This window comes from Jatropha curcas, chromosome 8, assembly GCF_041381405.1.
Source record: "Jatropha curcas cultivar XTBG-Jc1 chromosome 8, XTBG_Jcur_1.0, whole genome shotgun sequence".
In the NCBI taxonomy this organism is placed as follows: domain Eukaryota; kingdom Viridiplantae; phylum Streptophyta; class Magnoliopsida; order Malpighiales; family Euphorbiaceae; genus Jatropha; species Jatropha curcas.
In genome coordinates this window covers 24,754,397-24,777,773 of record NC_143158.1, presented here as the reverse complement: position 1 = coordinate 24,777,773, position 23,377 = coordinate 24,754,397, and the positions used below count along the sequence as shown (strand labels likewise).

Genomic DNA, 23,377 nt, shown 5'->3' with positions numbered 1-23,377 from the left:
AAAGCGAAATTACAATATTAGGATGAAGGGAGTACAAATTATTCCTTCCTTTATTATTTAATTATTTAATATTCTATTTATTATTTTTAATTATTTATTATATTTAGTATTTAGTATAATTTATTCTAGTATATTATTTAGTATTTTCTTTTTTACTATTTATTATATTTTTATATTTTTATGATAAATTTGTTATAATTAATTGTTTGATATCATATCAGCATATCGTTTCTCTAGGAAGAACCAACCAAAAAATATAATGGACCATTAGATCTAATCCAAGTCAATTGTAGAAATTACAAAAGCTATTATTAGTAGTATTTATATTCAATGTCTTTGAAAGAGTTTCATTTGTAATGTTGTATAACTATCGTTACCAATCGTACAAAAAGTATTAAATTAAGCTATCATCTATATTTCAATCTTCACTCGAGCCACAAGGCAAGTCTAAATAACTATTCTATAGTTAGTAATTTAACTACTTACCTCAATTCAAATTCTAATCCAATTGTGATAACTAAACTGATAAATGCTCAACTGATAATTAGGTCTAATTTTTATATGTTGTCCATATAGCAAGTCATTCATTTAATTTTATTCCAAACAATTTTCCAGATGAGATTGGAAAGAAATTGTATATAGGTGGGAAATTTTCAATTCCGTACCATAGTTGATAATTACACCTAAAGTAGTATTAATTTCATTTTAAGTCATATAACTCTTTTTCCTCCTCCCATTAGCTACAGAGGGAAGTAGCCCAAGAATCGATCAATCATGGCATAACATTCCTTTGGCTTGTACGCTGGAGCAACATGACCCGCTCCCTGCTCAAACCACAATATACATCCTATGTTAATCTGCGCTACGAATAATAATCAAATATATATATATATAAACTCATTTTCCAATATTTGAAGTTTTTTTTTTCTTACCTTCACGGTAGAGTATATCAAAGTATAGTCACCATTTACGTATTGCTTTGTGTAACTGCATAATAAAGAAAGAGTTATATTGATTAAGTTAGGGCTGAGCAGCTAATAGAAACTAACTGAACTGATAAATTCAATTTGATTTTCAAAATGATTCATCTGATTTTGATTTAGAAAAATAGAGAAATTTTTTGGTCTAGTTTGATTTTTATCGTATAAAATTGAAAAATCTAACACGCCTTAAAAATAAAATTGAGTGGCCCTAAGAATTAGATTTGAACCAAATTGAACCAGCTCAGCTCAATTTATTTAGATTCTACAAACAATTCGTTCTAGTTTAACTCGTTTTTTTTTATATAACAATTCAAGTTATCCGATTTCGATCTGATGCTGAATTGATCTACTCAATCGAATCTTGATTTTCATGACATGTTATTTTCATGCATTTTAGCATTTTTTTAGGATCTAGTTATGCATCACTATGATTTAATATGGATTTTTCAGATGATTTATGATGATTTGGGTGAATTATAATACCACAAAGACATTTTGGTAATTTACTATGTCATGCACATGTGTACCATCAAATTCTAGCATTTAGATTGGAAAAGGCCAATTAAATCTCAATTACTATGTAATAAAGAGACAAAAAGGAAAAAAACAAACTACTTTTCCATGCCACTAGAAGACAAATTTTCACATCTCACAACAACCAAATATTTGGCTAAAGATTTTAATTCAAAAAATAAAAAGAAAAACAAAAGGTTCTAATTCAAAAATATTCTTTTGCAAAAGAAACCTACACTACACTTAAGGTACAACTCCCTTAAGCACCCACTTATCCTATGTACAAGCTCCTAATGCATGAAATTATCACACCAAACCCAATGCACACACTTTTCTCTCTCTCTTTCTCTCTCTCTCTCTCTATCCCCCCTTCTTTTTTTCTTCTTCTTCTCTCCTCTCCATTAATGGCTGAACCTTCAAGCTTATAAAACACTCCTTAAAACTCCTCTTCTTCTCACTTGTTATCAATGAAGAAATTTATGTTTTTGTGTTCTTTAATTGTACAATGAAAGCACATATTTATACATGAAAAACTATAAAGAGAAAACTAGAATCAAGGCTAAAATCGAGCTAAGAATGAAGCCTACAATCAAGCTAAAATCAAGGCTAAGAGTAAGCCTAGAATCAAGCCTAAGATTATGCTAACATGTGATTACATGGTATTAAATATTATGCTAACACCCTCCCTCAAACTCAAGATGGTGTAGTGGATGCCAGCTTGAGTTTGCTTAGTAAATCTTGAAAATGAGTTGGAAGATGAGTTTTGGTGAAGATATCGGTCTTTTGATTAGCAGAGGAGATAGGGATCAGAAGTGTGGTGCCTTGAGTAACATGATGGCGAACAAAATGACAATCGATCTCAATGTGTTTTGTACGTTCATGAAAAACATCATTGTGAGCAATCTGTATAGCATTTCTATTATCACAATGTAACATAGTAGCAGAAGACTGTGTGACATTCATATCAGATAACAACCAATGTACCAAAGTAGTTTAGATGTAGCATTAGCAAGGGCACGATACTCAAATTTAGTGCTAGAATGAGCAACAACCGTTTGCTTTTTGCTACGCTAAGAGATAAGAGAATCTCCAAAAAAAAAAAAATAGTAACCAGTAGTAGAACGACGATCTGTGGGATCACCAGCCCAGTCAACATCAGATTACCCAGATAACACCAAAGAGGAGTGCGCAGAGAAATGTAAACCATGAAAGAGAGTGCCTTTAATATATTGAAGAATTCGAAGTACTGCAGAAAAATGTGATGAACGAGGGGCAGACATGAATTGACTAACTAAATGAACAGCATATGAGAGATTTGGTCGAATCATAGTGAGATAAACAAGACTACCAACAAGTTGCCGATATAAAGTAGGATCATCGAGAGGAGTTCCATCGAGAGGAGTAAGCTTGCAATTGAGTTCCAAAGGAGTTGATACAGTCTTACTATCAGTAATGCCAGCTCGAGAAAGTATATCAGATGCATACTTTGCTTGAGAGAGATAGTAGCCTTCAGAGTTATGAGAAACTTCTAGACCCAGAAAATAGCTGAGAGAGCCAAGATCCTTCATTTCGAAATGGCGACTGAGATATCGTTGTAATTTTGAGATACCAAAGGCATCATCACCTGTTATTATCATATCATCAACATAAAGCAGGAGAAGAACAATACCATGATCAGTTCGATGAATGAATAATGCAGAATCATAAGGACTAGAGGCAAAACCAAGTTGAGCAAGAGGGGAACTGAATTTTGTGAACCAGGCCCAAGGAGCTTGTTTTAAACCATACAAGGCTCATCGAAGCTTACAGACCTTAGAATGAGAATCATAACCAGGGGGAGGATGCATATAAACCTCTTCGGATAAATCACCATGAAGGAAAGCATTTTGGACATCCATTTGGAAAAGTTTCCAATGACGAACTGCAGCTATAGCTAACAGACTACAAACAGATGTTAATTGAGCCATTGGAGCGAAGGTTTCTTCGTAGTCTATACCATATTCTTGAGTATATCCTTTGGCTACTAAACGAGCTTTATAACGCTCAATAGACCCATCAGAACGAGTCTTAATTTTGTAAATCCATTTACAGCTAATAGGTGTCTTATTAGGAGGAAGATCAACTAAGTCCCAAGTATGAGTGTTCTCTAAAGCTTGGAGTTCCTCAGTCATAGCTTGCTGCCAATGAGGGTTAGTGCTTGCCTCACGATAAGAGCGAGGCTCAGAAACAGTGGCAATAGTAGAATAACAATGAAAATCATTAAGGTGATGTGGAATTTCTCTTACCTGGGTAGAACAACGAAGATTGGTGTCAAAGGCAGGCGTAGGTGCAGGTTCAGGATCAACAGTTGAAGTAGATTCAATAGGAATAGGTGGGGAGGGTCGAATGTTGAGTGTATCAGAGTCACTTATATCAAAACTTGGAAACAACTCAATTGAGGGATCAGTGAAAAACATAGAATTAGTATTGACAGATTTATGAAATTTAGAAAGGGTTGAAAACGCGGTATTGTCCCAGAAGGTAACATGACGAGAGATACGCAATTTATTTGAAATAGGATCCCAACAATGATAACCTTTATGTTCTATCCCATACCCAAGAAAACAACACAACCGTGCACGTGGTTCCAATTTTGTATGTTCATAGGGTTGTAAAAGAACAAAACAGGCACACCCAAAAGGTTTAAGGACTAAATAGTCAGGAGGTTTACCAAACAATTTTTCAAAGGGTGATAAATTTTGGAGAGCTGATAAAGGAACTCTATTTATACTGTAGACAGTAGTAAGAGCCGCTTCTCCCCAAAATTTTTCTGGGCATGAGGCAGAAAGAAGAAGAGCACGGACAGAATCAAGAATCTGGCGGTGTTTTCATTCAGCGCGTCCATTTTGTTGGGAAGTATAAGGACATAAGCGTTGAACGATAATGCCTTGTTGACTAAGGAATTGTAGTAAGGTAAAATCCCGATATTCCATAGCATTATCCTACGACCCTTCCCTAGAATCTGTCTCGTTTCTAGATCTTGTACTTCGGGTGACAAACATGGCAGCAGGAGAATTGGAAGATATAACCTATTTGAGTAGTGCCTCAATATCACCTATGGTGAGAGTAGGAGAACATTCAGTGGCAGCAGCAGTGACTGATTTAAAACCAGGGTTTGAAAAATTCTTGGATTTAGAGACCCCATTCTTTTGTCGTGGAGGAGGAGTTTGCCAATTTTTAAGAATATGACCCAGAGCATGACAATATCTACATTCAACAGTTGGACAACTAGCAAAGACATGACCCATGTTATTACAATTCTTACAGATGTGGCTGCCAGATTTCTGAAAGGATGGACAAGTAGTAGCAAGAGTGATTTCAGAATTCTAAGTTTTGTCAAGATTAAGTGAGTTTCCTCAAAAATGATTTCTTGTATAGCCATATCCAATGTAGGAAGAGGATGTCGGTGTAGTAGAGAGGCTCTGACAGCTTCATGTTCAGGTCGAAGAGCCATGAGAACTTGAATAAGATGAAGATGATCTTCACTGATTTTTGCTTGAGATATTTGATTCCAAATTAGTTGAACTCGAGCAAGAAAATCATTCACAGATTGGCCAGATTCTTGTTTAAGATTATGAAGAGTAGTCCACAATTGAAAATAATGAGTAAGTCCAGTAGTTTGATATCGAGTGGCTAAGAAATCCCAAATTTCTTTTGTAGTGTCATAACTAGCAAATTGGATGTGAATAGATGGAATAGAACTATTAGAAACCAAGTAATAATCTGATGATTTTTACTATCCCAATCTTCAAGACGATCAGCAAATTTGGCTTCAGTTTCATCTTGCTGTTTGGTTGGCTTTATGATATCTCCAGTAACAATACGCCAAAGCTTACGACCGATCAAAAAGCTTTTCATTCCTTGGACCCATAAATTATAGTTTGAGCCAATCAAAATGGTTACAATGGGTTTTGCAATCTCAGATGTCTCCATTTGGGAGTGGAGGCCCAATAGAAAAGGAATCACAAACGTTGAAATAGGAAGAGAAAAAAAATATTAAAGAAGGAGCTTCATAGGTGACGTGAGTTTCAGGTTTGACTGAGAAATGCAAAAAGTGCAGAAGCAGAAAGTGCAGGGAATGCAGAAAATACAGAAGCAGAAAGTGCAGAGAATGCAGAAAATACAGAGAATGCAAAAAGTGCAGAAGCTGAAATCAACCCTTCTTTGGCTCTGATACCATGTTATCAATGAAGAAATTTATGTTTTTGTGTTCTTTAATTGTACAATGAAAACACATACTTATACATGAAAAACTATAAAGAGAAAAATAGAATCAAGGCTAAAATTAAGCCTAGAATCAAGGCTAGAATCAAGGCTAGAATCAAGCCAATAATCAAGCCTACAATCAAGGCTAGAATCAAGGCTAAGAGTAAGCCTAGAATCAAGCCTAAGATTATGCTAACATGTGATTACATGGTATTAAATATTTTGCTAACATCACCAAATTAAGATATGTTATTCTCCTCAAGAAGACTTTAAGTTGATGTAAATATTGTTATAAGCTTCTAAGATTTTCAAGGTAAAAATCCTTTCTTTATGCTACTACCTTTTTCTCTCTCATCTTTGCTATCTTTTTCTTTTTAATATAAGGCTATAATCATGCTTAGCATGTCACATTCGTCATGTTTTTGTAAAAACACTTCATGTTCATGTTTAGTTTCTGTAAATTCCCTTTTTTCTTTGATATAAGAGGAGAATCCTCCAAATCCAAAGGGAAGGAGGTTGTTGGGAGCTAAGCTTTTTAAGGTTTGTGTATTTTTTCCTCATTTTAGATATTTTTAGGTTGTTAAATGTTGATTTGTATTAAATATGCTTTAAGTACTAGTTTTTATGCAATATATGCTTAGATCCATGCTTAAACTTGCTTATTTTTGCATTTTGAGAAGTTGAGTGATCTTTATGCTTTTTATCTCCATTTGGTTGAACTTATAGCTGCTCTCCATGGAAAATATATTTGCATGAAAATTTAATTTTTAGGCCTTAAATCTTGATTATGTGAGTTAATGTTATTATGGTTTGAACTTGGTGAAGATTGGTGATGTTTCAGTGTGTTTTCTATGAGGTCAGAATTTTCTAGCTGATGTTCCCCTTTTATTTTGTGTGGATTTTGAGTTATTAAGTATAAATCTTATTTTACATGAGTTGATTATGCTATATATCAAGTTTGGTGAGATTTTGAGCATGTACTTGGTGATTTAGTGTGATTTTTGTATTAATATTTGTATTTAGATGATTAAAGATGATTATCATGGCTTTTGTTGAATTAAAATATTGATTTTGTGCCAACTTCGTCATGGCCAACCATATGAGGAGCAAAATGAAATTTTACAAGACTTTATGGACTATTTGGAACATTTCCAAGGACTTATCGATAGTTTACCTATGTTTAAAGGATCATTGGACTATTTGACTAATTAAAGGACATTGGGTTATGAGAACATATTTAAAATAGGCACATATGTTTAAATATTATTGCAAATTGTATACCGCTTCATTTAAATGTGCTTGAATTGAAAATTTTGTGGTCTTATTCAATAGAAATTGTATGCGTCAAAGCTTATAATGCCTATATGTGCTGATTTTTAATTAACTTCGAAATTTGATCAATATACAACCCATCCTCTTAACTTGGATTACATTTAATTGCCATCTAAACCTTTGTCTATCACTATCTTAATACTCTCTTACTGCAAAACTTAACAAATGACAAGGAGAAGGGCAATATAGACATTATATTTTGATATGGTTTTAAAAGCTACTAAATAAAATAAAATTCTCTATATAAATAGAACACCCACTTTAAAAAGTTTCTCTATATAACTAGAATGGAAAAGGTATTTTTTATGAATCTAATATGATTATATGCAATTATTTGTGAAATTGAGAAATTATAAGTATATGATTATTTGATTAATATGTGAATTATGAAAATGAGGCTATAATGGAATTGATATAGAAAATATGATTTTATGAATAAATTTTATGAAAGGGAATAGTTTTTACACTGTAATAGAATATTCTTATGTATTTATAAGACCGAAAATTCTATGTTATAAACACTGATATGGATGAATTATGACATAAATTAGTAGTAGTAAAAAGGTATGAATGTTATAGAAAAACAGTATTGTCTATGTTATTATGATATGCGATGTCAATTATTCAGGAGCTAACGAACTGCCATTATTCAGGGGCAAACAAACCTCAGCTTATGATATTGGCCATTTCATTCCGACCGACGGGTCATATGATGTTATTGTAAGCTTTCGAGCCGTATGTTATTGATAATATATAATAATAAAATAAATCAAAAAATAGTATATAAATATATATTGAGGGATATTAAACTCCTAAATAAACTATAACTAAAAGATAATGTAAGATTCTCACAATCCTTATCCTAGTAGAATTTATCTTGACTCCAATATATATATCCCAAATTTACTCTAAGCAGGGACGAATTCACAATTTACTCAATCCTATTTCCAATGGTTAACAGTTTTTATGTTTTCTCTGTCTGCAATTTGGTTCTTCTAAGTGAGCTAGTAGCCTAACTAAAAACTGCGTTTTTATGAAACAAATTAAGAACGAATTATACTACTTGTATGGAATTGTGCTTTTGCTTATTGATGCATGATTTTTGAATTTAATATTATATGCTAAATTATGGATATTTTATTATGTGACTGAATTAGCCTTATTTTGTTGAGTATTATGACACCATGATTAAATTGGTATTTATGCCTACATGAATACTGAATTGAATAGTATATGATAATTAATTAAAAAAATATTATTAAAAAATTGAATAAATAATTGATTAGACCTCTAATTATGGAATTATCTAGTCTGTTATGGTGGTATGACTATATGTAAAGGATTATGCTTACATTTAGTGAAGCATGAGTTAAGTGATTGGGTATTAAGTGATGATAATGAATATTATAATTGGTGACTTTTAAGTGATATTAACTATTGATTGTGATTATTTTAGCTAGTAAATAATTTATGATATTAAATGATGATTATGAAAGATTTGACATATGGATTAAATTATGATATAAATGTTGACTATGTGTAATTATCTTGTCAATAAATTATGTTATGAAGGGCTGAATGTTATGCCCTAGAATTTATTTATTCTATGAACATGTGAATCTATGATCATTGTATATACTTATGTGTAATTTTCTATGAAGTGGGGAAATAAACACCGCTGAACTTTATGCTTAGCGTGTTGATTTTATCACGTGTAGATGGTAGATAGTAGTTGTAGAAGAGTAGTAAGATGGATGCTTCAGAGCAATTGATAGATTAAAAGTGTTATAATTATTGATTTATCATGACATTAGCGGCATGTAACTAATTATTAAAGAGTTTATATGGTTTTCTTTCAAAAAAAAAAAAAAAGTTTATATGGTTTATTGTATTTAAATTATAGTATATGATTTTAAAGATATATGCATAAGATAGTATACTGATAATTATAAACCTTGCATTGACCATTGATGAGTTATTATGGGATCATTTATTAAAAATTCTTGAATATTACGTTTAAGGCATTTCATTATGAGAAAATGTTAGGGATAATGAATTATTGATTCCGTATGGATTATTAATGTTATAATTGATATTGAATTTTATGTTGAAGAAATTGATTTGGAAATTTAATTGGATTATGATTGGTTTATAGAAATATTACAAAGATTTTTCTAATATAAGGAATATTTATAATATAAAGGAAACTCTTGCAGTCCTTCTATAGCATTTTTTGAGAAATTTTCTAAGTCTTAGTTTAGAAACTCTAAAATTTATGGATATTAAGATATAATATTATGAAAAGATTTTAGTCTAAGATTTATGTAGTAGCTCTATGCCTCTAACATAGAATTTGACACTTATTATCTAGTGTTATGGTATCGGATAATGAATGTTACATGCCCAACCCTAAAGCTAAATCATTAAAAAAAACTCCGAACTTTGAGGGTAGTTTTAATTGTGCCCTAAATTCAACTTTTTTCTCCTAGTATCTTGAACTTTGACTTTAGATATAAAAGTACTCTAATTTCAAATTGTATACAATTTAATGAATAAAATATTATTTTTTGTTGGACCTATACTCTCTCTTATGGTCAGATTAACTAAAAACTCACCATTTAACACGGTCTCACTAATATTAGTTAAGAATTTAAATTCATAAAAAGCCAAGTAAAATAATAAATTTTAGTTAGTTATAAACACAGAATATTTGTTTAAGTTCTTGTTTTATCATTTTTAAGCATGGAATTTTGTTTATACTTAAGTTAGATCTCTTATAAAAATAGGTTTTATTCATTACAGCAACATTTTATTTTTAGGAAATCATTACTTGTCAAGGTTATATAAATAAATAAAAGTATTTTATTTTTAAGATGAATAAATTATTTTTATTTTAATATTTATTTATTTATAAGCAGTAGCGATGAGAAATGAGTCTAATCTGAGGGAAAAAGTTAAATTGGGTCCCATGAGAATAATATTTTATTCATTAAAATTGATACAATTTAAAATTAGAATGCTATTATAACTAAAAATAAAGTTGAGAGTACTAGGTGAAGAAAGTTGGATTTATGGACTGCTTGCAAAGATTGTGATTTTTTTAAATGATTTAGTCTAACTCTAAATACAGGCTCAATTTATTTCCAACAAATAATTTATCTTTAGAAGAAATATTTTCCTTAAAAAATATTATTGGAATAATTTATTTTCTATTATTTGATTGTAATATTAAAAATTAGTAAAAAATATTTATAATTAAAATATATTATTTTATAAAAATATTATTAATTATAAAAACTTCATATTTTAGAAATTTATTGTTAAATATAACACAAAACACATTCAAATGATAAATGCTGATAGTCACTTATGATCAGTAGCGACGGTCAGTAACTGATGTTTGATAATAATGACTCTGGTGATTATTAAATTAATAAATGTGTATTTATAATCTTTTTGTTTTATTGTAATTATGTTTAGAAAATGTTTCCCCTCCTTTAAAAATAAAGGTCATTTACCTTTGAACTGATTTAATTTTTTTTTTAAAGAAATATTTTTGGTTGACTAATTTTTCCGAATGCTCCAAATATTAAAAAATAAAAAAAAAATATTTTGGAAGCAGATTATATTCCGAAAACAAGCAAAGCCTGTCTTATAATTTCCAAGTTAAAGTAAATATAAAATAAAGAAGATGTGAAAAAAAAAAAATACGTACCCAGCAACTTGGCCATCTAAAAACCAAGGCCGCCAGTATGCAGTGATAGTTAAATTCAGCAAATGAATCCACTTTTGTGTGCCAATATGAGGTATTAACAAGTCATGATCTCCACTGCACCAAATTTAAAATGGGATTAATGAGACTATTATCAATATGCTCTAAATATACTACAATGTTCTATTAATTTTGACTTTTTTCTATTCTGTTTACGTAACGCTTTTAGAAAATTAAGGTGGTATTAATAATTATTGTATTCCAATTTTACATGACACTTTTGATCCGTTGTTTTAACCTCTGGATATATGCTCTGTTATAATTTGTTATGTTGGAGCACTCAAATCAGTTTTTTTAAGTTGTGTCTGAAAAGAGAGAAACTCTTCCACATGCGCTGACCTTATGAAATTATGGGCAACTTGAAATTTTAGGTAAACCAATGGAGTAAATTGGCTATAAAGTTAAAATTTGGGCAAATTGAATAGACGAGCCAAATTCAGGGTGCAAACAAGTTATTTTCTTTTAGTCAATTATCTTTGTTTTTGTAAAATTGAGGTGATTTAATCATTTTTTAATTTTTGTGAAAAGTCAAGAAGTGTTAAGATCACTGAAACGAACATATAATTAAAATTAGAGACTAAAATCCTATCAGGAGATATTACTTACCTGTATATAAGGGCTCGAAGGTTTTGCTTGCTGAGATTTCTATGATAATCAACTGTGCTTAACACATTCTCTGTATATGCGAAGCCCGAACCATTGCCCATCTTCCAAACACCAATCGTGTTCTGTTTACCGTTATATGCTAAAATCAAATATGGAATTTGTTCTACTTACAAACACTAAATATGTCAAACAGATGCAATTGTTATGTTCAATCTTAACTTCTAACCATGTGGATATTCTAACAAGAATCCAATTTGAGCTAATATGATCCAATATAATCACAATTCAATCATTAAACCTATCCATATTTAGTCTAATTGTTTTTAAAAAAATTTATTTCCAACCTATGTTGCATGGAAGCGAAAAGTTGGAAACGCGGGACGGACACGGAAAAATGGAATTTTCAAAAATATAGGAAACAGAAACGTGTAGGAAACACGTAAATGTGAAAAATATAGAGTTATATTTATAAATATAAAAATATAAATTATTATAAACCATTAAATATATTCAACGACAAATTAAGTGCTGTCAATATTTAATCGTATCCAAAAGAATTACAAGTTTCATACTCATAAAAATACATGTTTTTATGAATTTGTATTAATTTATATATGCATTTATTTTAATTAGAGAAATGAGTTTTTGATAGTTTTCAATTTACGGTAACATATGTAAAGAGAGAAAACATGTTTCCAAATTAATCAATTTACGAAAACGGCCCCGATATGTTCCCGATGAGTTTTCAAATGTTTCCATGCAGGAAATATTTTCGAAATGTGGAAACTCAACTAAAGAAAGTTTTCATGTAACATAACATTGTGAAAATAATAACAACAATATAGATATAATTTTCAATATATACCTCTCGAACTTGAAGGGCATCTCGAACACTTTTGTTATTAGCCCAAATATCAGCAAGCACCAAGTTATATTCCTACAAGGAAAAAACAATGCGAAAAAAAAAAAAAAAAGAAGTTCTTATTACTTGTGTGATATATGCAAGGGCATGTAAAAGCTTAATTGCTTGCCTCTCTTGATGAAATATATCTCAAATGTTTTGCATTTTTCAATTTTGTGGTAACTTAAATTAAGATAGAAAGTATTAATTAAAATGAACTTGATATATTAATTACATTGTTAATTTATTTTTAGAAAGATTGTGATTAATTAGACTATTAAATTTAATTAGTGATAGTCTAACTATTGATATTAATTAAAATTTTAAATTTAAAGCATAATGAAAAATATAGTGATTAAAAAATTTTAAGATAAATTTAGCGATTAGACCATGATTAAGTGCATGTACAACTTGACAATAGATTTAGATTCTGAGGATATTACTTAGGATAATTCTTAAAACACATAGGTAAAAGAAAATTTTCCTAAGATATTACTGGAAAGAAAAAGGAAAATAAAGATTTACCCGACACCAATATGCACTATTAAGTGGCGCAATGGAAATATTTTCTTTGTACTCATGAAGTGATCGTCTTCCTTGGGTTGGATTCGTCTCACTCCTTACTTCGCAAAAAGGCTCCAAAATTTGAACAGCATTTATTTGAAGAATCAACTTAAAAAAATAAATAAATGTCAAAAAGGATATTTTAATAATATTATATGTAAATATATAAATAACATTAATGTTAAATTTGGGAAATAGGATAGAATGTATTTATCTAACCTCATTGATGGTATTCATATCTGAAATACATGCTGTATTGCTCATGTTTATATTTACGTAATTCCCCCTGCAATCTTCTTTAGTAGCCTGGTAAAAGACCAATACATTCCAATATTTTAAAATGAATAATAATAATAATAATAATAATAATAAGTAATTAGCTAAGGATTCAAAGAGCTATTTCAGTAAAATTGTGTTGAAAAAAAGTGTTCCTTTGTGGCAAAGAATCATATTCTTGATATGGGTTCTTGGTGTTTTTTTCTTTCGATATTTTTTTAAATTGATAATTGCTATTTTCCGGTGCTCTTTTTTGGAAATTTTTGTTAATGGCTTAGGTGAAATAGAAACGGATATGATTTACAATTATTTTTTTAAAAAAATCATTATGATATTATAAGGATGTTAAAATGAGTCTTGACGTGCGAATTCGCACAATTTCTGAAGCACACAATTTCTGAAGTATGTAAAATTGAAGAATTAGAGTTGAGTCTTAGCAGGTTAGTACCATGTACACGTTAATTTTTATCACATAATTAAAATGAGTTGTCTAACAACTTGATTTGTGAATACGTTATAACCTATTAAATCAAATATATTATGTTGAGTCATGTTAATCCAACCTATTTATGATACAATTTGAAAGAATTCAAATAGTGTTTAATTGAAACGTTTGTAGAATTTGATAAGGATGGACAATGGGATTAATTTAAAAACTATTTTATTAAGAGGGACTAAATTATAATATTAGAAAATTGAATACCACTACTTTAACCAGGGACGAACCGAGAGGTTTTAGGGGTTGTGGCCCTCAAATTAAAAGTTTTTTACAATTTTTAGAGTGAAAATTTTTGAAAAAAGAAATATTTTAGTTTTACTCCCTATAATTAGTAAAATTATTTTTTAGCCCCTAACTATTTGGACAGGGTCCGCTACTGATTCTAACACACTTTGATCTTCCCTCTCACTTAAACCAAAAATGTTATGTACATACAACACTCTTTTACACTCTCACCACACCAACCTTTGTCTCTTACACATGCAATACTCAATTCACTCTCTGTTATGCATGCACCATTTAGTTGATATAATGCACCACTCACTTCATAGTTAAGTATTGGATTACCATCATACTTTTAAAATCAATCACAAGGACCTAGAGATATCCATTGGTCCAAATTGACGACAAGGTTCAATCATAATATCCTAAAATTTTCCTAATGGAAATTATAGTTGAAACTGTGGGATTTATAAATATTGAACAAGAAACTAGTTATAAATTGGATAAGTATTTTGAAGTCAATAAGATAAACAGGTTGGGGTGTACATACATAAATTGGTGTATATGGTTGGCAAAAAATTGAGCTGACTTTTTATTTTCTCGACTTGGATTCATTTTAAAATCAATGGAGATTATTTCCAACGTCTCTATAGTATTACAAAGGCTATGAAAAGGGATCAAAAGTATGGGAAGGAGGTAAGAAATCAAGCAAGGATAAGATCAAGCAATAAGAACTAAAAGCATGTAGGTTTGTAATTTAAACGCTATAGCTATCTTTTCATATGTCTTCTATTATAAAAAAGCACAACAACTATATAGAAGAACACAAGTGATCAATCCCTCAAATATCTTCTCATCATTTTACATGGTATAAGCATTGATATTCATCACATTTTTTATTTGACTTCTTTTATCATATCTTGCTCATTATGGTAATCATTCCTTCTTTTTCAAGCCCCTCAACCCTTGTTTCTACCAATCATATATTTCTTGTGAAATTAAACACTAAAAACCATTTAGCATAGCAGGCACAATTTATTCATCTTCTTAACTACCATAACCTTCATGATTTTATTAATGACACTTCTGCTCCTAATCCAACTATACCTTCTACTATAGATTCCACTCAAATTGTTCTCGATGTTGCTTATGAGCAATGGTTTTGTAAAGACCAATGCTTCTCACTTGGCTTCTTTGTTCTCATACTGAAGAAATATTTTCTTACGTTATAAGACTTACTTCTTCCTTTTGCTATCTGGGAAACTTGAGCAAATGCTTTTGGATCTGTTTGTCAAAACAGACAACTTCAACTTCAAATTGAGCTTCAAGAGTTGAAGAAAACTTTCTTCTCTGTTTCACAATATATTCAAAAGGTCAAGCCTTTTCTAATGAGCTAAATGTTGATGGCAAACCCATTTCTCCTGTTGAGTTTAATGCACTTATCTATCGTAATATTGGGGCTGAATTTCATGGTATTATTGCTGCTTTAAATAAGAAACATGGACTATTTCTTTCAATGAGTTACATCTTGTAGCTCATGAAATTCTTATTAAGGATACCTTAGAACAATTTGCAAATATAATTCAAAGGGCTCCTTCACCTCTCTTACCAACACCAAATCAATTTTCTCCTTATCAGAATCATCATAATTTTTTTAAAAATACTAATTTACAATCAAGGCCAAATAATTACTCCAACAATTAAAACTATGGACCATGTCAGATTTGTGGATGCTGAAACCATAGTGCTATTACTTTTCGTAGACACTATGCCCCATGAAATTCAGGTTTCAACTAGACCTCATCTTCATGCAATTTTGGCTCCTCTCAACCTTTAGCTTTTCAATATTTGAATAATTTGCTCCTCTAATGGCAAATTATTCGAATATAAATCAATTATCCCCATCGATGTAGCCTATTCAATGTTTCCTGATACAACAACCAATTTCATGTCACTCCTAATCCTCAAAGTCTGAATGCAATCAATGAATACTTTGTTCTGATCAATTACATATTGGTGATGGTCTTGGGCTTCCAATTTCTCATACTGGTATGGCTACACTCCATTCTCCATTTAAATTTCTTCATTGAAAACTATTTTATGTGTTCCATAAATAGTTAAGAATTTTCCTTCTGTTAAAAATTTACCTCTGACAACCCTTGTTATTTGAATGTTGGTCGACTCATTTTCTATCAAGGATTAACAAACCCATAAGGTTCCAATGATAAGTATTTTGTATTGTTTGTTAATGATTTTTCTCGTTTTACATAGGTTTACTTTATGAAAACTAAAAGTGATATTTATTCCCATTTTATGCAATTTGAAAAAATGATTGATAGCCAATTTCAATTTCAAGTGACAAATTTTACATAGGTTTACTTTTCATTTGGACTGTGGTGGTGAGTACCAAAATATAATAAATATTTTCAATCTACTAGTATTCAGCATCGAATTTCATGTCTGTATACACATGAACAAAATGGAATTTCTGAATGTAAAACTTGCCACTTGCTAGACACTTGTCCCACTTATTGACACATGCTCATTTGCCCTTAAAATATTGGAATTTTGCTATACAACACAATGCAATGTCAATAAATATCTTTCCTGCTCATGCGTTTTCCCAAAAAAAAAAAAAAATCCTTCATGCTCATGCTCTTTAATAAAAAGCTCCTTATCATGTTTTATTTCAAAAAGTTCCATATTATCTTATTGTTAAAATTTTTAGTTGTTTAATATTTCCTCTTCTTAGATTGTAACATCAACATAAGTTTTGTTTTCGTATAACTCCATGTGTTTATTTGGCTCAAAGTCCTACTCATTATGCGTATAAGTGTTTGGACAAAACTACTGGTCGAATTTACTTAGCTAGGCATATTAGGTTTCATCCACATGAAATTTCCACCACATATCAACTGCCAGTTTATCAACAATGGAACTTGATTAATGCTTGGCTTAGTGCTTTAGCTATTTTTCAGTGTCACTTGGACTCTATAATAATCCTAGCCAATCAACAAACACGCTAGCTATCTATATTTGACTATGCTCCAATGTCACATGTGATGTCTTCTACTCATTCACCACTCTCTCTCTCTTCTCCACATAATCCAATCGCACATCTCCACCAGAAAATTCAATTCAAATTTTATCTTCTCATATCCTATCTCGTCAGTCTATAACTCCTTCCTCTTTACCTTCTCCTTTCAATACAAATCACGGTCTACAATTGACAGTAGTCTTTAATGAATATCCTCTTCAAAGCATTAAACCACCCAAACTGTTGTCTCGAACTTATCCCGTGCAATTAAGATCGACTATCATGAGCAAAAGACAGGTTAATAGTACTATAAATAAACCTAATTATCTATTTATGGAACCTAAAATTACTTTTCAGGCAAACAAATATGCAGAATGGCATGAAGCAATCCAAAAAGAATTGGACGCTCTTTATCAAAATCATACATGGATATTAGTTCCTTGCACACTAGAGAAGAATATTATTTGGAATAAATGGATATTTCGCATTAAAGAAATATCGATGGAACTGTTGAACGCTATAAGGCGCGACTTGTTGCTAAAGGATATTTTTAGCAGTCTAGTGTTTTACTACCAAGAAACATTCTCACTAGTGGCAAAATTCACAATTGTAATAACAATTCTCTTTCTTGCTACAATTCATGGTTGGCCTATTGGTCAATTTGACATATCTAACGCTTTTCTTCATGGTAATCTGGACCTGAAATATTATGGAGCAACCATATGGTTGTGTTAATTCTATTCATCCTGATTATATTTATAAGCTTCATCATTCTCTCTATGGTCTTAAATAGGCACCTCGTGCATGGTTTCATACACTATCTCAATTTGTGGAACAACTTGGTTTTGATCATCTAAAGCAAACACTTCTCTTTTCGTTTTATGCGAGGGCATTGTCAAGATTTATGTTCTTATTTATGTAGATGACATTGTTGTTACCTTTCTGATTCCATCCAATTACAATGGTTCTTGAGTTGTACTAAATTAGTGTTTCTATTCATGACTTAGGTCAATTGCATTATTTTCTTGGTCTTTATTAATCCAAAGTAAATATATCGCTTAGTTGCTAGAAGATAATCACATGGTAGGTTCAAAAGCATGTTCTACTCCTATGGTTATTACCTCCAAATTTGAATAAATAGATGGGTCAGCGTCTTGTTAATGTTGAACAATATCAACGTGTCATAGGAGCTTTACAATATGTGATACTTACTCAACCGAATATTGCGTTTAGTATTAAATAAGTTGGCTCAATTCATGCATGTGCAACAATATCCATTGGAAGGCTATTAAATGCCTATTGCGTTATTTACGTGGTACTACTAATTAAAGGTTGCTTATTTCAAAAATTTCTTCTTCAGTGTTTTTTTTTACTAGGATCCTGAGATAATTAAGTTAAATCAATCTATGTTTATCTAATTTGGTTATCATGCTTAATGCTTTCGTTTTTTTTTTTTTTTTTTGTTTTTTGTTACCAATTGAAACTATATATGTTGTTCATCCACATCAAAAGAGAATGTCTTCGATTGGGGTAAAGATATAAATAATAGGAATAATAATTAGAAAGGGATTAAAGACTTAACCTACGGAATTTTATTCCCAGAATAACCAGAGTTTAATAAATTGTGTTTAAAATTTTTTTTTTTTTTTTTTGAACAGTATATAATATATATTTGATATGACGTGAAGATTATCATGATTTAAAGGTTATTCTCCTTGCATTAGGTAATTAAATTGATTATGAAGCAAACAAATATTATTGAATCAGTTATTGTTTCTCTTTAAAAATCCATTGCTGGTTTTTGTTTCATATTCTTCTTTTAGATTAATTTAGTCATCTTTTTAGTCATTATAATTTGTAATCTTTATTTCCAATCCTCTAAATAATAACATAAGAATAATAATAATAATAATAATAATAATAATAATAATAATAGTATATGTGATTGAGTAACCTTATAGAGTTCATCTGATATGAGTGTCAATCTGTGAGCAATGGCACTTTTGAATTATCATCAATGAATGAATCTGTCTTTGGATTTCCAAGCACATATCCCTGTTTAAACCAAATTAATAAATTATTCTTGCAATTGAAGTACAATAACGGTTAAGTTATTTGATGATAAGATAATTTACTTTAAGATTCATTATCGGAGATATCCCAGCTTCATTACCTAATTAAAAAAAAGAAAAAAAAATTAGAAATTAATGAAAGTAGCTCTTATGAAACTAAATTTTAAATATAACCAAATATTTTTTTTAAATACCATCTCATCAACTATAATGTAATGTAATTAAACGTATTTTTAGTATAATATTATATTAAAAGTATTTTTGATTGCATTACATTGCCTTTTATTACAGTTATTATAATATAACTTTAGTGTAAATATTTGCATATGAATTATTAAGGTAGTATTTGGCAACAGCTTTTTTACTAATCAAAATGTTAAATACTATTTTTTATAATGTTCAGTAACATAGTGTTTGAACTAACTTTTAGAAATTAAAGTAGCGTTTTATGAAAAGTTAACTCGTATAACCTTTAACTTTTAACTTTTTATTAAAAGTTACTCAATCAAATAACTAACAACTAAATGCTATTAAAACAGTTAACTGCTATCAAAATAGTTAATTTTGCGGACCAAATCCTAAATTAAAAAATTATATTTAGTTATAAAAATAAAATTGTTAGTTACCATCAAGTATATGTTGAACTATGATTGGAAGTGGAATGCCGAGGTAGGAATCTCCACCAATGAATAGTTGATTTGTCAAATACTGAGGATGCTCAAATAACCACTTGCGCAACAATCATCAAATCTAATTAATTATATCCCAATAATTGGATTAAAGATTAAACCAAAATGCCCAAGCCCATAATTCTTTTTGGGCTGGCCTAAATGAGTTTTGGACCTATAAAACCTCTAACTAAAATGCCTTTAATTATTATTATTTGAAAAATAAAATTGTATTATATAAACATTATGCAAAAGCATTTAATTATCAAATACCTTTCTTAAAAACTCATAGGTCTGAGCTGCGGACTTAATGTCATCAACATAGTAATTTTCCTGGGTAGTTGAGTAGGAGAATCCAGTCCCAACTGGTGCATCTACATATATTATGTTTATCCTCTAAACAAATAATTATTGAAATTTAATTAAGTTAATTATATTTAATTAAAAATATTAAATTAGAGAATGACCAAAAAAGCTGTATGTACCTGTGTCCATGCAAAGGGATTCAAGAGTAAGATGGCAAGCTTCCATTATAATTTAAATAGTCAAAAGCTAGTGGACCTGCGAAAAGGACATAGAAGGTACATAATATTAATAAAAATTTTAAGAAAAAAAATATAATATAGTTTATGGATTTGCAAAATACAATCTGTCCGTCCAAGTCTTTTTAAAAATATACCAATTTATCTCTATATTTTGCTTTTATTATACTACTAGGTCATTTTATTCAACTTTTGTATCTTTTTATTAAGTCAACAAGAAAATACAAGGTCAAATGAGAGATATTAAAATTTTATACTAGAAAATTACACTACGGAATACAACTAGTATATCCCTATATTAATAAAACAATATACCAAAAATACAAAAGGTGAGAAAAGATAAAATGAGTATTTCCAGTATTTCATGAGGCATTTAACGAAAAGATACAAAAATTTGACAAGAGGACCTTACAATCTAAAGGAAGTAAATTGTAAGGAAATTTTAATCTATTTCCTAAAACAAAATACCGACTAGTTTACATCTTAAATCATAAGAACCGTACCGTAATTTTCTCAAAATTTTATTTTTTTTATACATACTGATAAAAAGTCTAATGTTTAAAAATCAAAATATTTTCTTTTTTTTAATTTAGTCCTAATGTTATGAAAATAGAAAAGATTGTGGCCAATTTCCTCTGAGGCAAAATGAATAAGTACATATTATATATTTAAATTTTTGCTATGCTATTTAATCATTTGAATTTCTAATTCTTATTTTGAAAAGAAAAATTATTAACATTGAAAAAGAAATAAGAACTATGACAAGCATAAATTTTAAATTCAAACATTTTCTCTCTGCCTTTTCACTGATGAAAATTTTTAAGAGATCAGAAATATAAATAATAATTAATTAATTACCATTTTCATAGAAAAGGGCATAGAGAACAGAGCAACCAGGACCACCAGTAAGCCAAAGCATCAGAGGGTCTAAAGTAGGGCTCCCTTGAGACTCCACAAAATAGTAAAATAGCTGAGACTCATTGATTTTTCCTACTCCAATATACCTACATAAAATAGTATTGAAAGAAATTGGTTAAACACTTAGTTGTGTTTAATTTTATTTAAAGAGAATATAATTAGGGAAATCAAATCGAATTGAACCGGTTAATCGAGAGATTTCTGAAATTTAAATTGAAATCAAAATAATTTGGTTACGTAAAACCAAATCAAATGTTTTAATTCAATTCAGTTTAGTTTTTAGTTTTGGTATCATTTTGAAGTTTAATTCAGTTCCATTTCCAATTTTTAGGTTTTTAGTTTACATTATGAAAACCAAACTAACTATAAAAGATTTTAATTTTCCTCTACTAAAACTAATTGAAGCTGAACCATAAATCTTAAAGATCAAATTAAATCAAAATGAATTGATTTTTCTTATTGAATCAGTTTCTGCTTACATCTAAAAATAATTGTTTATGTCCATGAAAATGTGTATAGCTCAATGTGTGTTTGTATATTTTAGTCCAAATTAGTTTAACAAATAAGCTGCCTTTTTATTAGAAAAAAAAAAAAAAAAAAAGACATTCAGACTCTGCTTATTTCCGTAAAATAACCTTGTTAGAAAATATTTTCCACAATTTTCTGTTGTTTGGAACATTCAGGAGAATAAGTCAGCGGAAAATATTTTCTTAATCAAAGGAAAATTTAAGTCTTTTTTAAGAAAAATAACTTTCCATTTTCGAGAGAGTAAAACATTTTCTGAACATTGACAAACCTTATAAATTCATATCTTTTTAATTGTTTAATAATCGTAACCACTACCGCTAATCACCATTTACCACCGGCTACCGGTGGTTTTCATAATTTACATTTTTCTTTTGCATTTTTTCTCATGTTTAACAATAAAATATTTTTTATGATTTTATGAGATAAAAACTTTAATATTTTTAACTAATTTTCAATATTATAACTAACCAATGCAAAATAAGTCATTTGAAAAATATTTTTCAAGGAAAATATTTTCTGTGAAAAATTTTTTTCAGCAAGTTATTTTACAGAAACAAACACATCATCAATTTACAATTTTTAAAATTTGGATTGTTTTTCTCAAAAAAGACTTTGAAACTTTATTATTATTCTTTAGTGCTCCTTACTTTCTTCTTTTTTTTTTTTCAATTTTGTTGATTCTAAAATAATAAAAGAAAAAGAAAAAAATGATTGGAAAAAAAAGAAAGAAAAAGAAAGGAGCAATATAAGATATGTTGGAACTCACCCAGTTTCAAGATAAAAGGGAAGTTCGCATCAAAGCCAGGCAGAGATGTCACAACTGTCTTTGAAGCAGCATATAAGAAAAAAGCCAATACAACAAATATTTGCAAACAAATTACTCTTAAAAATCCGTTTCTTGAATTTTTCAACATTTTCTGTTTGCTCTTTCTGCTGCCATAGTTATGAGACAGTATACAGAAACAGAAAATCAATTGTGATATAGAGGCTATTGCTACCAATCTGGAACTATACATATACTGCTAATTGAAATATACCCGAAATAAATTAAAGGATATAACAAAAAAGAGAAAGTTAGGTATGGAGAGGGACTTGAATTTATGGTTCTTAGAATTTATTATTAATTTTGGCAAAGCAATTTATATTTAATTTCGTATTGTAAAAAGTAAACAATTTTTGTTATTTAGCTTTCAAAACTATACATTGGTTCAGACTTTGTTTTCCCTAATTTTCAATTGAAAATTCAGTTCTAAGATTTCTACTTTGAAAATTTTATTACAAACAAACACATTTGTCTAAGATCAAGATTTTCAGTAACTTCGACTTCGAGAAAGCTTCTTGTTTTCTTGTTTCTCTTTAGTCTCTTCAATTTCAAAAAACCTTTTTCTTCTGTTAGCCAATAATAATTAACATGAGTTTTGATTTCTCTTATTTCACTCTAAAGAATCTCAATCTTCTAGTCAACTCTTGTTGTAACGTCCCGAATTTTCGATTATGGATTGCATTATTATCGGATCATTTTAGTGTACACTCCCATAGGATTTACATTTTAAACTAATCTGATAATGATTTAATTCATAATTATGTTTCCTACGTGTGATTATATGATTAGTTGTGATTTAATTTATTTAAATCCTAATTCATGCATTATTATTTATTAATATGTCATAAGGGTATTTTTACACATGTAGAGAATTGG

General features: G+C 29.5%; 1 pseudogene; it reads right to left on the bottom strand.

The window, feature by feature from the left end:
• Window positions 1–740: 740 nt before the first annotated feature.
• Window positions 741–22,618, bottom strand: LOC149494394 (serine carboxypeptidase-like 13; annotated as a pseudogene).
• Window positions 22,619–23,377: the final 759 nt, after the last annotated feature.